Here is a 16,020-nt window from a genome sequence, read left to right as displayed (position 1 = left end):
TAGTTAAATAAAGTCCACCTGTGTGCAATCTAAGTGTCACATGATCTGTCACATGATCTAAGTATAGATACACCTGTTCTGAAAGGCCCCAGAGTCTGCAACATCACTAAGCAAGGGACAGCACCAAGAAAGCGGCACCATGAAGACCAAGGAGCTCTCCAAACAGGTCATGGACAAAGTTGTGGAGAAGTACAGATCAGGGTTGGGTTATAAAAAAATAGAAAACATTTGAACATCCCACGGAGCACCATTAAATCCATTAATAAAAAATTGAAAGAATATGGCACCACAACAAACCTGCCAAGAGAGGGCCACCCAACAAAACTCACAGACCAGCATCATGCTGTGGGGATGTTTTTCATTGGCATGGACTGGGAAACTGGTCAGAATTGAAGGAATGATGGATGGCTGTAAATACTGGGAAATTCTTGAAGGAAAGCTGTTTCAGTCTTCAGGAGATTTGAGACTGGGATGGAGGTTCACCTTCCAGCAAGTCAATGACCCTAAGCATACTGCTAAAGCAACACTCGAGTGGTTTAAGGGGAAACATTTAAATGTCTTGGAATGGCCTAGTCGAAGTCCAGACCTCAATCCAATTGAGAATCTGTGCTATGACCTAAAGATTGCTGTATACCAGCGGAACCCATCTAACTTGAAGGAGCTGGAGCAGTTTTGCCTTGAAGAATGGGCAAAAATCCCAGTGGCTAGATGTACCAAGCTTATAGAGACACACCCCAAGAGACTTGCAGCTGTAATTGCTGCAAAAGGTGGCTCTACAAAGTATTGACTTTGGGGGAGTGAATAGTTATGGACACTCAAGTTTTCCGTTTTTTTGTCTTATTTCTTGTTTTTTTTACAATAAAAAATATTTTGCATCATCAAAGTGGTAGGCATGTTGTGTAAATCAAATGATACAACCCCCCCAAAAAAATCAATTTTAATTCCAGGTTGTAAGGCAACAACATAGAAAAAATGCCAAGGGGGTGAATACTTTCGCAAGCCACTGTATATGTTAACAGAGCTTATCTTTAGCCAAAATACAAGATCTAGTCAAACCAAATAATTCTGCTGCTTGAGCTGACAAATGCAATGGGAGCCTTGCACTCTCCACCGTCTCCAAACTAGTCACAACAGAATAGCCAACTAAAGGATCTCCTTTATCATTACGCTGAGCAGACCCATCTACAAGAAACTCAAAATCCTGATTTTCTAATGGGGTGTCTCTCAAGTCCAACCTAGTCCTACAGTCAATTTCAATAGCTAAGTCACAATCATGGTCTTCAATGGCCTCTGCTGTGGGGAGAAGATTTGCAGGGTTAAGAATTGTACATTGTTTCAGAGTAACATGGGACATGGTCAACCAAATGTACTGATAGTCTAGCAGTCTTGCAGGTGTCAAAGGAGCCATTCTTGCCAGTGTAATAATTGCATGCACAGCATGAGGCACATGGAGGGTTAGGGGAGACATAGCCACAATATCAGAACATGCCAAAACAGCCTCAGTAGCAGCCGCTACCAATCTCAAACAGGAAACCATTCCCCTGATCACACTATCCAAACATTTAGAATAATAACCAACATGTCTATATCCCACACCATGATACTGTGTCAAAACTGCTGACACAAACCCACTCATCTCAGAAACAAATAAATGAAAAGGTTTCGTATGGTCTGGCAGGCCAAGGCAAGGGGCAGACATCAGAGTTTGTTTCAATTTTACCAATGCGTTTCAGCCTCATCCGTCCAGACCATAACTTCACTCGCCTCCATCTTTCTCCCATAAATACAGTCCTGCAATGGTGGCGGCAGGTAGCCTAGTGGTTAGAGCATTGGGCCAATAATCAAAAGGTTGCTAGATTGAATCCGTCAAGCTGACATGTTAAAAATCTGTCATTCTGCCCCTGATCAAGGCAGTTAACCCACTGTTCCTAGGCTGTCTTTGTAAATAAAAATGTGTTCTTAACTGACTTGCCTAGTAAAATAAAGGTTAAATAAAAAACTATCTTTGCATAGTCTTTCAACCATGGACGACAGTAACCAGCCACACCCAACAAAGACATCATGTGCTGCTTAGTAACAGGTTTAGGCAAAACTTTAATTGTCTGTAATCTATCTTTGGAAAGGGCACAACCCTCAGAAGTAATGTCATGACCTAAATATTTAACGGCGCTCCGGCATAACTGCATTTTATTTTGAGAAACTTTATGACCATTTTCTGCTAAGAAAATCAACAATGCTTGAGTGTCCTCGTGAGAACTCTCCTCTGATTGTGAGCAAACCATCAAATCATTGACATAATGAACCAAACTGCTTCCACCAGGGGCAACAAAGATGGCCGGTGATTCAACATAACCCTGGGGCATCAACGTCCAAGTCAATTTTTTACCAAGAAATGTAAATGAGAACAACTCCTTTGACTCTTCAGCCACAGGATACTGAAAAAAGCATTTGCCAAAACAATCACCAAAAACAATAACTACCTGGAGGCACCTGGGATAAAATAGTTACAGTGTTAGGCACCAGGGGTGCTCTAGGATGTACAGCCTCGTTTACTAATCTAAAGTCTTGCACAACATAATAATCACCCGATGGTTTCCTAGCAGGTCAAATTGGTGTGTTACTGGGTGAATTTCGGACAGGGAATCAAAGCGCCCCTTTCAACCAATACACTATGAATGGGAGTAACATCCTTTTCAGCTTATTTGTTAAGAGGGTACTGAGTTTGTAAGATTTGTGGGTGCTTTTTGGAATGACCACAACTGGCACAGCTCCTTTAATGCGTCCAATGTCAGTCTTTAATTTAGCCCACTGTTCTTCAGGTATGTCTTTTAGCCAATCAATGTGTGAATTATCTTGTAATACCACAGGCATGGTTTCAACGAGAGTTGGTTCTTTTCTTGGTAATGTCATTGCAATAGCCCAGAATGGGGAATAGAAAGTTTCTGTTGAAGCTGACCCCTTTCCTTCTCCTTCCCAAGCCACCCAATCAGTTGCTTCCATCACTGTCTTCATCCAAACACCCACATCTTTCCATTGCTTTCCAGGAGCTTTTGATAAGCTACAATGGGGAACAGAGCCAGGGACTTCATACACTCTGTCAATACCACTCCAGCTGCTGCGAAGTCTACTCCTCTGTATATCCCATTCATGGTTTTCTCAACTTTCTTTTTTTTTGTTTATCACTTTCTGTTGGTATTCAGGATCTTCTTCATATGAGGGAACAGCAGCAGTACAATGTAGGTGTTCAGACACTTCCCAATTAGCATGCAATGGGAAAGAGGGGGATTGCTCTCTCAGCTGTCCCTCAACATGTTGATCATCCAGGTGCCAAGCATAGTAACAGTTCATTAGGCACGGGAATATTCCATTTTCTCTCAATCGCAATGACAATCCTTCTTCAGTACACGCAACAGATTTAAATTCATATTACACATCAAATTTACCGGGCAGGCAGATGAATATAGGATTCGGTGTCTCCATTTCCCCTCACCCCACTCCACATCTAGGGGAAAGGTTAAACATTCTTCAGAGGGAATTCCAGAAGCTCCATCTGTGCGCATTGTTTTCTTTGATGGAGGAAAAAGGTAGGGCAGACATTTTCAACACTGAGACCGCGGCCCCAGTGTCCACCAAAAATATAATTTTATAGTTGTTAACTTAAATGTCAATCGGGGGACAAAATGGCGCCATAGCGAGAACACTGTGTTTCAGCGAACTCCCGTGGCATTCGTAAATGTATATTTTTACATGAATCTCTTAGCATGAAAAAGTGGTAGAATTGGCTAAATAAGTTATCCTACAATGAGTCTTGATGGCTATTTATCAAAAATCTCCGACAACGTGCCCAACAGAACTACTCGACCAAAACCACCATCCCTGTAGAGGTGCAGGAGGAGCTAGCTAACGTTAGCGAAGCTAACACCATTGCGGATCCAGGCACAATGGACCTGGTGATTCAAAGGATGACGGATGGGTTCGTGGGTTCGATTCCCACGGGGGGCCAGTACAATTTTTTTTTTTTAAATGCATGAAATGAAAATGAAATGTATGAAATGTTCACTACTGTAAGTCGCTCTGGATAAGAGCGTCTGCTAAATGACTAAAATGTAAATGTAAAGTGATCGATGTTAAGATAACAACGGTCTTGGAAGCAATAGCAGGCCATTCAATTGAACTACAGAGGGTTGTCAAACGTGTTGATGAGGCGGAAGGAAGAATTGCTACAGTGGAAACTTCAACTACATCTATGGACACTAAGATAAAGCACTTGAGAAACAGGTGCGCAAAATGGCGGAGCACATTGACGACTTGGATAGTCGAGGACGCAGATGCAATATTCGTGTTGTGGGACTCCCGGAAAATTCTGAAGGGACACATTCAGTAAAATGTTTTGAGGAATGGATCCCTGGCTACATACAAATGGACACTAAGGCTGGTCGTGTGAAGCTGGACAGAGCCCATCGCTCTCAAACACCGATACCGGTCCCAACCAGCGCCCATGGCCAGTGGTTATAAAGTTCCACAACTTCACCGACAAGCAGCGCGTCATGGATGCGGCTAGAAACATCGGTTCTGACGGTAGTCAACTTAGAGGTCAAAAGGTCTCATTCTTCAATGATTATTCCACAGTGGTTGTACGAAGACGCAAAGCGTTTGATGAGGTGAAGGCTCAACTCAAGAGAATGAAGATGGACTACGCACTGCTGTACCCGGCCACATTGAAGATTATGGTCAACGGATCGCCTAAAAAACTCTACACACCTGAAGAGGCTGCTGCATTTATTGACTCTCTCGGGTAAATAACTTTAAGCTGCACCTCCGCAGCATTGGATAACTTTTTATTTTTATTTGAATCTGATCATGAAACAGTGGTGTGAGTTCTCATGTGCTCCTGGTCAGTAATATTCGTATCTTTATTATTTTTCTTGCTAAAGTAACTGCCACTATAGCTCAGACTGAGATATGTGTGAATCTACAGTATATTGGTGCCCAGGCTTGGTTTTAGGTGGAAGAGCCTCAATCTTCTTCTATTGATTTTAATTTCCATATATATAAAGGATGAGGCTATTGAGTGGCAATGCGGACTTAAGAGTCTACATTGGAAAGTTGAAATCCCCTGCATGTTAGCTTGTGGGAAAACCCCCTTTTGGATCCTTACATGTTTATTTTTTGGGTTTAGTATAGTTCGAGTTCAGGGTTCATATCGATTGTTTATGCTCAGTGAGATAGAAGAGAGTTCAACACATGGAAAAATGTACCACCCCATTTTTACAGTAGGATTCAGTCTGGATATTGAATGGTTAAAGTGCAATGGCAGGTAACAGATTGCGTGTATGTACATGGAACATTAGAGGGAGCCATAACCCCATTAAAGGGAAGAAGGTACTGTCTTTTTTGAAAAAAGAAAATATTGATATTGCCCTGTTGCAAGAAACTCATTTGGATGACAAGGAGCATCTGAAATTACAACAAGGGAGGTTTGGTCAAGTGTTTTTCTCATCATTTACATCCAGAAGTAGAGGTGTAGCAATTCTTGTGAAAAATAACCTACCACTTAAGGTCTTGAATTGTGTGAAAGATAAATTTGGTCGTTTTGTTATAATTAATGGTACTTTGCAAGGGCAGATCATTTCCATAATGAATATTTACTTCCCCCCTGCCCACCCCCTGATTTCCTCACTAAGGTATTTCTAGACTTTTCAGAACTAAACTCAGACACTGCAGTGGTTGGAGGAGATTTTAATTGTTTGTTGAACCCCCTTATTGATAAGTTTTCCAGCGGTATAACTTCACTCTCTCCTCAAGCTAAGTCACTTAAAGCTATTTGTGATGATCTGGGGTATGCTGATGTTTGGAGAACTTTTCATCCCTCTAACAGAGTGTTCACTTTTTTCTCTGCACCTCATGGATGTCAGACTAGAATAGATTACTTTTTTATGCCCAGGACGTCTTTGCAGTCTGTTTTATCCGCTAGGATAGGAAGCATAGTCATATCTGATCATGCGGAGGTGATCCTGGACATAAAACTCAATGAGGCACTCAATCTGTCAAGACATTGGAGGTTGAATACAACCGTTCTTAAAGACCATACATTCACATCATATTTTATTACAGAGTTTAAAGCATTTTTCTCTATTAACTCTCAATCAACAGATAACCCCTTGCTCCTTTGGGAAACCTGTTATGCATACGCCAGGGGACTGATTACGTCATACACAGCCACTAAGAGGCGGAAAAAGCGTGAAAAGCAAAAAACGTTAGAGGGTGAATTAGGAACTAAAGAGAAGGACTACATTGAAACTCCCACTCCTGCCCTATTAAAGGAAATATCAGTCCTTAGATCAACGTTGGACTCTCTCCTAACACAGGACGCTGAAAAGAAAATGAGATTTGTCAGGCAAAAGCTATATGAACATGGTGATAAGCCAGGAAAGTAGTTGGCGTACCTAGCTAAAAAGAGAGCTGACTCACAGTCAATTGCTACTATTACTGATTCGGGTGGCAATCATTTATATGAAAATAAATGGATAGATGACTCATTTAAGAAATTTTATACAAATCTTTATGCCTCAGAACTGCCAAATGATGCACCCAAATTAATGGAGAACTTATTTTCTAAGATTGAGCTCCCTACTATCTCCAAAGAACAGAGGTCTCTCCTTAATGCCCCTATTACCGAGGAAGAGATAATGTTCGCAATTAAGAATCTACAAAATGGTAAGGCCCCAGGACCAGACGGGTTTTGTAGTGAGTTCTATAAAGAGTTCCATGGCCTGATTCTTGAGCCATTGTATGATATGTTTAACCATTCATTTTCAAATGACCAGCTCCCTCAAACGCTGAGAGAAGCCAACATATCACTTATTCTCAAAAAGGGAAAATGTCCAGAGTCTTGTTCCTCGTACAGACCAATTTCCCTTCTGAATGTGGACAGAAAATTGCTTTCTAAAATTCTAGCCACAAGATTAGAGGACGCACTGCCACTAATTGTGAAAGGAGACCAAACTGGCTTCATTCAGGGCCATAAGTCATGCAACAATGTCAGGCGGCTTCTTAATGTAATTCAAGCCTACCAACGAAGAGCTATGGATGGTCTTGTGCTCTCCCTAGATGCTGAGAAAGCATTTGATCGTTTGGAGTGGTCTTACCTATTCTTTGCTCTAAAGGAATTTGGTCTAGGGGACAACTTTATAAAATGGGTGAAAGTTTTATATGATGATCCTCAGGCTGCTGTCCTTACTAATGGGCTAAGGTCAAATAGCTTCTCTATACACAGAGGTACCAGACAGGGCTGTCCTTTGTCCCCTCTCCTATTTGCACTCGTTATGGAACCACTGGCCGAGGCCATCAGGGTAACGCCTGCTATACAGGGGCTGCTCATTGGTGATGTTCACAATAAAATAAGCTTGTATGCTGATGATGTCCTGATATTCATCTCTAGTCCCGAGACTTCAATTACATCTCTTATTAATATTATTGAATTATTCAGCGAATTCTCAGGCTACAAGATTAACCTAACTAAATCAGAGGCTATGCCACTTGGTAACCTTCACTCTGTACCTAATACTTCTCCCCCCTTCCCTTTTAAATGGTCTCCCTCAGGTTTTACGTATCTGGGTATATTTGTAACTCCTAAATTTCAGCAAATGTACAAAGCCAATTTTGTTCCCTTGTTTGATACAATAAGACAGGATCTGGAGCGCTGGAACTCTCTTCCGATTTCATGGTTGGGTAGAATATCCCTCTTGAAAATGAACATTTTACCTAGACTACTTTACCCAATCCAAATGATCCCAGTATTACTCTCCAATAAGGTAATAAAGGATGTAAATGGATGGCTAAGTTCCTTTATATGGAGTAAACGCAAGCCAAGACTTAAGATGGCAATATTGCAGCTGCCAAGTTCTATGGGCGGCTTGGATCTGCCCAATATCAGGTTCTATCAGTGGTGTGCCCACCTATGTTATATTTCAGACTGGATCACAAATGATGACTCATCTATTTGGTTAGACATTGAGACTTCTCTTTCAAAATACCTCATACAGGATCTTTTATTTTTCAGAAGTTTCAAGTCTGTAAAAGATCACTGCAATAACCCCATTACACTTAACACACTCAAAGTATGGAGGTCAGTTCAACGTTTCCTGGGAAGGTCCAAACTAACCTCTGCTCTCACCCCAATTCTTAACAACCCAGATTTTGGTCCAGGATTGCTGGATGCTGGCTTTAACTTTTGGCTTAATAAGGGCATACGCAGACTAAATTACTTATTTGCTGATAAGATTTTATTGTCATTTGAGCAGATGGTCGAGAATTATCGACTCCGCTTCCTACAAGTAAGACATTATATTCTGAAGAGCACCACCTTAATTGGCAACCATGATATGTTTGTCATTGAAAGAATGCTTTTTTTTCCCACAAAGGAAAATGTCTGTAAGTCTGTTTTATGATGCTTTAAGGTCCTTTTCTGCTGTTGACACACAGAGGGTAAAACAAGTGTGGGAGAAAGAACTGTCTGTTACTATTGACAAAGAGATGTGGGAGGACATTTGGAGATATGCAAAAACAATATCTATATGTAATCGTACTAGAGCGATCCAATTAAGAATAATACACAGATTGCATATATCCCCAAATCGCAGACAAGATTTTAGCCCCTCTTCCTCCTCTCCTCAGTGTCTTAAATGTAAAACTGATACAGGCACCCTAACACATTGTTTATGGTCATGTACCAAAATACAAAGATATTGGTCTGGTGTTCTGCAAGAAATTGGAAAGATCCTAGGGGTTGATCTAGAATTGGACCCAGTCTCTCTACTGTTAGGTCTACCTAGTAGGCATGTAACTTCTGTGGGTAAGAGGAGGCTTTACAACATCCTTACCTTCGCAGTGAGGAAAAACATCCTTTTACAGTGGATTAGTGATAAGGTTCCTTCTATTAAAGATTAGCATAACATACTATTTGAATGGGTGCCACTGGAATATCTGACATTATATCTGCATTCTAAAACAGATCAGTTCTACAAAGTATGGGAACCTTATCTAAATTACCTAGAACCTGAGGTATCAGCTATTATGCTGCAAGGATTCTCTTAGAATGGTGGTGATCTATTTATTTCAGAATTACACTGTACGTTCCAGGTGTGGAACCTAACTTCTTGGTTTAAACTGAGCTTTTTTTGTTTAATCTCTGTTTGTAGGTTTGTTTAAAATGTATGTATTGAGAGACGCAATGATGGAGATGGGGTGAGAGAAGCGCCGAGCGGGGAGAGGAAAATGGTGTATCTTTGTGTGTATGTATGTGTGTATGTATGTGTGTATGTGTATATATGTATGTATATGTATATATGTATGTGTGTGTGTGTATGTATGTATGTATGTGTGTATGTATGTGTATATATATATATATATATATATATATATATATATATATATACACATACTTATATATATATTTATTCTGCAATAGTTTATGTGTCGGGGGGCTAGGGTCAGTCTGTTATGTCTGGAGTATTTCTCCTGTCTTATCCGGTGTCCTGAACATCTTGGCCATGTTCACTTACACATACCTGCATATATATGTTATCCTCTGAGACATGTTATTCTCTACCTGTAGATCCAACGGGCATTGGTGGACAAAACCCTAGATAATGTTACAGATCGAAAAATATATTTATAGCTACATTTCTTATTATCTTGTTAACAAATTTCAATCAGTTTAATATCCAAATTCTAATCAATCTTATCCAAATGTCACTCTTATTATCCAAATTCCAATCTTAATAGTAATAATTTCAATCCTTTTATTATCCAAATTTCAATAATCTTAATATGTAATATCTCACAACCACACAACTTTCACATCCACATTCACTTAGTATTATTCTCAAACACACTAGGTAATCTCCCTCATTACCCCATGTGCATCTTCAACAATTCTCTTGTCGTTACTTGCTATGCACCATATGTATACTGCTCTACATGTAAATAACAACCCATATTCAAAAATATATTGTGTTATTTGTAGTGACTGTAGTCCACTGTGGCGTACAGTAGGTCAGCCACCAGGGGGAGGCTCGTCAAGGCCTGGTGCTCTACGCAGTCTACATCACAAGGCGATGGCTCCCTCTGCTGGAAGTGCCAGGTCTCTACGGGCTCTCCTGCCAGGAATAATTGGGTCTGATTGTGCTAGGTGAGTAATCAAGTGGCTGATTGCTCACCAATTGGCCGAGTCCCATAAAGCTGCCAGAAGGGCAGCACATGGGGGAGGGGACTTTGGGACTGGAGCCTTTTTATGCGTTACTTGCAAACATTATTTTTACAGATTCATTTAAATTGACTTACTGAAATTCAGAAGACATGTCCCTCAGAGGTTCGCGGATCAGGTATCTTCAGTAAAAGTCTGGTCTGGGCGGGTTCACATCGTGTTTGGTCAGACAGGAAATTTCCTTTATGCTTTCCCACAAGGGCAATGGTTCCCAAACGTTTTATAGTCCCGTACACCTTCAAACATTCAACCTCCAACTGCGTACCCCCTCTAGCACCAGGGTCAGCGCACTCTCAAATGTTGTTTTTTGCCATCATTGTAAGCCTGCCACACACACACTATATAATACATTTATTAAACATAAGAATGAGTGTGAGTTTTTGTCACAACCTGGCTCATGGGAAGTGACAAAGAGCTCTTATAGGACCAGGGCACAAATAATAATATAATAATAATCAATAATGTTGCACTTTATTTAGTCATCTTACATGTAAAACTTTATTTTTTCATCGAAAATTATGAATAACTCACCACAGGTTAATGACAACGGTGTGCTTGAAAGGATGCACATAAAAGGATGCACATATCCTGTCTGTTTGGCCCTGTCCGGGGGTATCGTTGGACGGGGCCACAGTGTCTCCCGACCCCTCCTGTCTCAGCCGCCAGTATTTATTCTGCAATAGTTTATGTGTCGGGGGGCTAGGGTCAGTCTGTTATGTCTGGAGTATTTCTCCTGTCTTATCCGGTGTCCTGAACATCTTGGCCATGTTCTGTTATAATCGCCACCCGGTACAGCCGGAAAAGGACTGGCCACCTCTCATAGCCTGGCTCCTCTCCAGGTTTCTTCTTAGGTTTTGGCCTTTCTAGGGAGTTTTTCCTAGCCACCGCGCTTCGACACCTGCATTGCTTGCTGTTTGGGGTTTTAGACTGGGTTTCTGTACAGCACTTTGTGACATCAGCTGATGTAAGAAGGGCTTTCTAAATACATTTGATTGATTGAAATACATTTGAACTGTTGGGTTGTATTGGAGAGAGTCTCAGTCTTAAATCCTTTCCCACACACAGTCTGTGCCTGTATTTAGTTTTTATCCAAGTGAGGGCCGAGAATCCACTCTCACATAGGTACGTGGTTGCAAAGGGCATCAGTGTCTTAACAGCGTGATTTGCCAAGGCAGGATACTCTGAGCACAGCCCAATCCAGAAATCTGGCAGTGGCTTCTGATTCAATTCAATTTTCACAGAACCGCTTGTTGCAATTTCGATAGGGCTCTCTTGTTCAAATATCGGTAAGTGGACTGGAGGCAGGGCATGAATGGGATAACGAATCCAGTTGTTTGTGTCATCCGTTTTTAATGAAAATGTCACTCGTTATTTTAATATGTTGGTACACGTTGTGTAAAAGGGATAATGCCTTCGAAGCCAGTGTTTGGAGGATATATTGGCACAGTTTGCCGGACCTCTACTTCGACTCGGGCCTAGCAACACCCGTGCCAATATCATGCAGGGCAGTAACATCATGAGTTGGGATCATTGTTCATTTTTATATAGCTAGCTACGTGTCTTCACAAAAGACTCCACAATGCAAGTAATGATTTCGGGTGCATTCGTAAATTCAGTCTGGCCTTCTACTCCGATTTCAGAGCACTCTCATCTGAGTGTGCCAGAGCGCAGAATAACTGATTAATTTACGAACGCTCAACACCCGTTGAATATGGCTGGTGTCAGTAAAAGTTGGCAAAAAAACATGATTCAATTGTTGACAATGTCACGTGTGCTCCCTCTCTGGCCTCTAAGTCACCAGGCTGATCGTTATGGCGCACACGCCTCACCAAAGGGAAGCACAGGGAGTGTTTTTTTTGTGTCAGTGGGAAAGACGTCGGGTCCAGGAGCCGCTACAGTTTCTCATGTCTCAACCAGATCGCCAAGCTCCCGTGCCTCAGCCGGTCTGTGCATCAGCAGGGGTGACCGGTCCGCTCTTGATCCCCGGGATCGTCTCTTTGGTGGGCGTCCTGCGGCTGGAGCCGAGTGTGCCGGGGAGGGGGTATTGTCAGGTATGCTCTCTCTCGGGCACTCTAGGTCGCCATGCTCCTGCGTCTCAGCCGGATTGACAAGTTTCCCTCGCCTCAGCAGAGGTGACCGGTCTGCTACTGATCCGCGGGATCGTCATTTTGGTTGGCGTACTGCGGCTGGAGCCGCGCGTCGGGGAGAGGGTACTGTCACATGTGCTCCCTCTCCGGCCTCTAGGTCACCAGGCTGCTCGTTATGGAGCACACTTGTCACCATTGTTACGCGCACCTACACGTCATCAGACTCACCTGGACTCCATCACTTCCCTGATTATCTTCCCTATAAATGTCACTCCCTTTGGTTCCTTCCCCAGGCATTATTGTTTCTGTTCCAGTGTCATGTCTGCGTTGTTTGTGTTTCTTGTTTTGTATTTAGTTGCATTTATTTATTATAACACTCACTCCCTGAACTTTCTTCCCAACTCTCAGCGCACTTGTTATTTTTATAACATTTTTTATTTCACCTTTATTTAACCAGGTAGGCCAGTTGAGAACAAGTTCTCATTTACAACTGCAACCTGGACAAGATAAAGCAAAGCAGTGCGACAAAAACAACAACACAGAGTTACACATGGGATAAACAAACATACAGCCAATAATACAATAGAAAAATCTGTATACAGTATGTGCAAAATTAAGTAAGGAGGTAAGGCAATAAATAGGACAATAGTGGCAAAGTAATTACAGTTTAGCAATTTACACAGGAGTGATATATGTGCAGATGAGGATGTGCAAGTAGAAATACTGGTGTGCAGAAGAGCAGAAAAACAAAAACAAATATGGGGATGAGGTAGGTAGTTGGTTGGATGGGCTATTTACAGATGGGCTGTGTACAGCTGCAACGATCGGTAAGCTGCTCTGACAGCTGACGCTTAAAGTTATTGAGGGAGATATAAGTCTCCAACTTCAGTGATTTTTGCAATTCGTTCCAGTCATTGGCAGCAGAGAACTGGAAGGAAAGGAGGCCAAAGGAGGTGTTGGCTTTGGGGATGACCAGTGAAATATACCTGCTGGAGCGCGTGCTACGGGTGGGTGTTGCTATGGTGACCATTGAGCTGAGATAAGGCGGAGCTTTACCTAGCAAAGACTTATAGATGACCTGGAGCCAGTGGGTTTGACGCCGAATATGTAGCGAGGACCAGCCAACGAGAGCATACAGGTCGCAGTGGTGGGTAGTATATGGGGCTTTGGTGACAAAACGGATGGCACTGAGATAGACTACATCCAGTCTGCTGAGTGGAGTGTTGGAGGCTATTTTGTAAATGACATCACCGAAGTCAAGGATCGGTAGGATAGTCAGTTTTACGAGGGTATGTTTGGCAGCATGAGTGAAAAAGGTTTTGTTGCAAAATAGGAAGCTGATTCTAGATTTAACTTTGGATTGGAGATGCTTAATGTGAGTCTGGAAGGAGAGTTTACAGTCTAGCCAGACACCTAGGTATTTATAGTTACAGCCAGCAGCACAGTTACAGTCACCAAAGCTCTGGATAACATGAAAACAGCCTAACCAGCTCTGCTAGGGTAAGTGAAATGGTCAGAGTTTGGGCGGCGGCTAAAGCTTAAGAGGGTGTGAACGATGCTGAATGGGTGTAGACAAAGAAGAGCTCTCTAGTAGGTACCAAAACATTCAAAGGTCATTTTCTCAAAAGTGAGGTTACAAGTTTATCAACTTTCAAAGCAGAAATACTTCCCCATTGTTCCTGAAATGCAGTATATGATATACCATTTTGTAACTCTGTGTCTCTGCTTTTATCCAATGCAAAAAACACAATTTCAAATTTTGCTACAGACCGAATCCATTCCAAACACCGGCTTCGAGGGCATTATCACTTAAATATTTAACTGACTTCAGTTGTTACTGTGGAGTGGTCCGTTTATGATAAAAACACATTTGTAAGTGGAAATCACTTTATATTATTAGATGTGATTGAAATTTGGCATTTATCTGAGTTGACTGTAATGTTTATGACAACTAGACAGTTATTTTCAGATGTGTGGGCAGTTGGGCAGTGACTTTGTCAAGTGACTGAATTTCTTGCTTGGTGACTCAGCGGTGGCTTGCAGCATGTACAATGATTAGATGACAAACTGTCTTTTTCGATATTGTTTCTCATATTAAATTAAGAAAATACTTGTACAAGCCACCTTCCTATGATAGACTTTGGCAATGTAATGTATTGCATATGCATGCTGCTACTTCCACATTACATATTCAATCTTCACAGTTTATCATATGTGCTCTTTTATTTCTAATGGGTCTCACCCAACATTGTGTCTTACACCAGAGTGTAGGCTGGACCTCACTAACCACAAGGTTACAGCACCGGTATCTGGCCATTCTTCAGAAGCCTCTCCCTTTTAATGAAATGTAGCAGCTTTTAGACACATTCACAGGATAGGCTATTTCTCCAAATCTCACATCGATGCACAGTTTTGCTTTTAAGGCCTATGGTCCTGCAATAACCTACAGGGTAAAGTGAGACTGGACAGTATGAATTCAGGTCCTTGATTAAGAGCTTGATTGTGGAGTAATGTAATTGTTTTGATATCCAATTTGGACTGTTCCACACTTTGATTCGAAACCTTGTTATGTATCGGCCAGCTTCATCACACAACATATCTGCAGTGGTTGTTTTTTATTTATATTAGTCTTGAGTAAAAATGGTACCATTGTAAGACAAAACAGTATGCTGGTTCAGTGTGTTACCTGCCTATGTTCCAGGTATCCAGTATCCAGTGATGTAAAGTACTAAAGTAAAAATACTTTAAAGTACTACTTAAGTCGTTTTTTTGGGTATCTATACTTTACTTTACTATTCATATTTTTTTTACAACTTTTACTTTTACTTCACTACATTCCTAAAGAAAATAATGTACTTTTTACTCTATACATTTTTCCTGACACCCAAAAGTAATCATTACATTTTGAATGCTTAGCGGGACAGGAAAATTATCCCATTCATGCACTTAACAAGAACACATCCTTGGTCATTCCTACTGCCTCTGATCTGGCAGATTCACTAAACACAAATGCTTCGTTTGTAGATGATGTCTGAGTGTCGGAGCTTGCCCCTGGCTATCCTTAATAAATTACTTTTTTTTGTAATCATTGTACTTTTATTTTTGATACTTAAGTATATTTTTGCAATTACATTTACTTTTGATACTTAAGTATATTTAAAACCAAATACTTTAAAACTTTTTTCTCAACTTTTACTGGAGTCATTTTCTATTAAGATATCTTTACTTTTACTAAAGTATGACAATTGGGTACTTTTTCCACTATTGCCAGTATCCATTATCCACCCCCACTACTCCCAGCCAGGGGTTTGGAGCCAGGGGTTTGGATCCAGGGGAATGAGTCACAGTGAAAAGATTATTTCATGCCACCATTTAAAGGGGGGGATTTTTTCCAACTCTGTTTCTCCCTGATTACAGCAGTGTTCTCCACTTCTCTTTGATGAGGTCCATGAAATTGATATGATGACCCATGATGATATACTCTGTTTCAATGCTTGCTCCTCAATAGTGTGGGTTTGAGTGGGAGTGAAAGGAGAGTGGAGTAAAGGGTGGTAGAGTGATGTTGTGGGATACTGATATCTGACAAAGTCCTCCTCTCAACAATAAACGTAAACACATTCGGAAATCTCATTCACTCCCCTTCAAGTGTACCCCAATTTTGTATGG

Source organism: Salmo salar, chromosome ssa23, assembly GCF_905237065.1.
Source record: "Salmo salar chromosome ssa23, Ssal_v3.1, whole genome shotgun sequence".
Classification (NCBI taxonomy): Eukaryota; Metazoa; Chordata; class Actinopteri; order Salmoniformes; family Salmonidae; genus Salmo; species Salmo salar.
Note: the sequence above shows the minus strand (reverse complement) of the source record.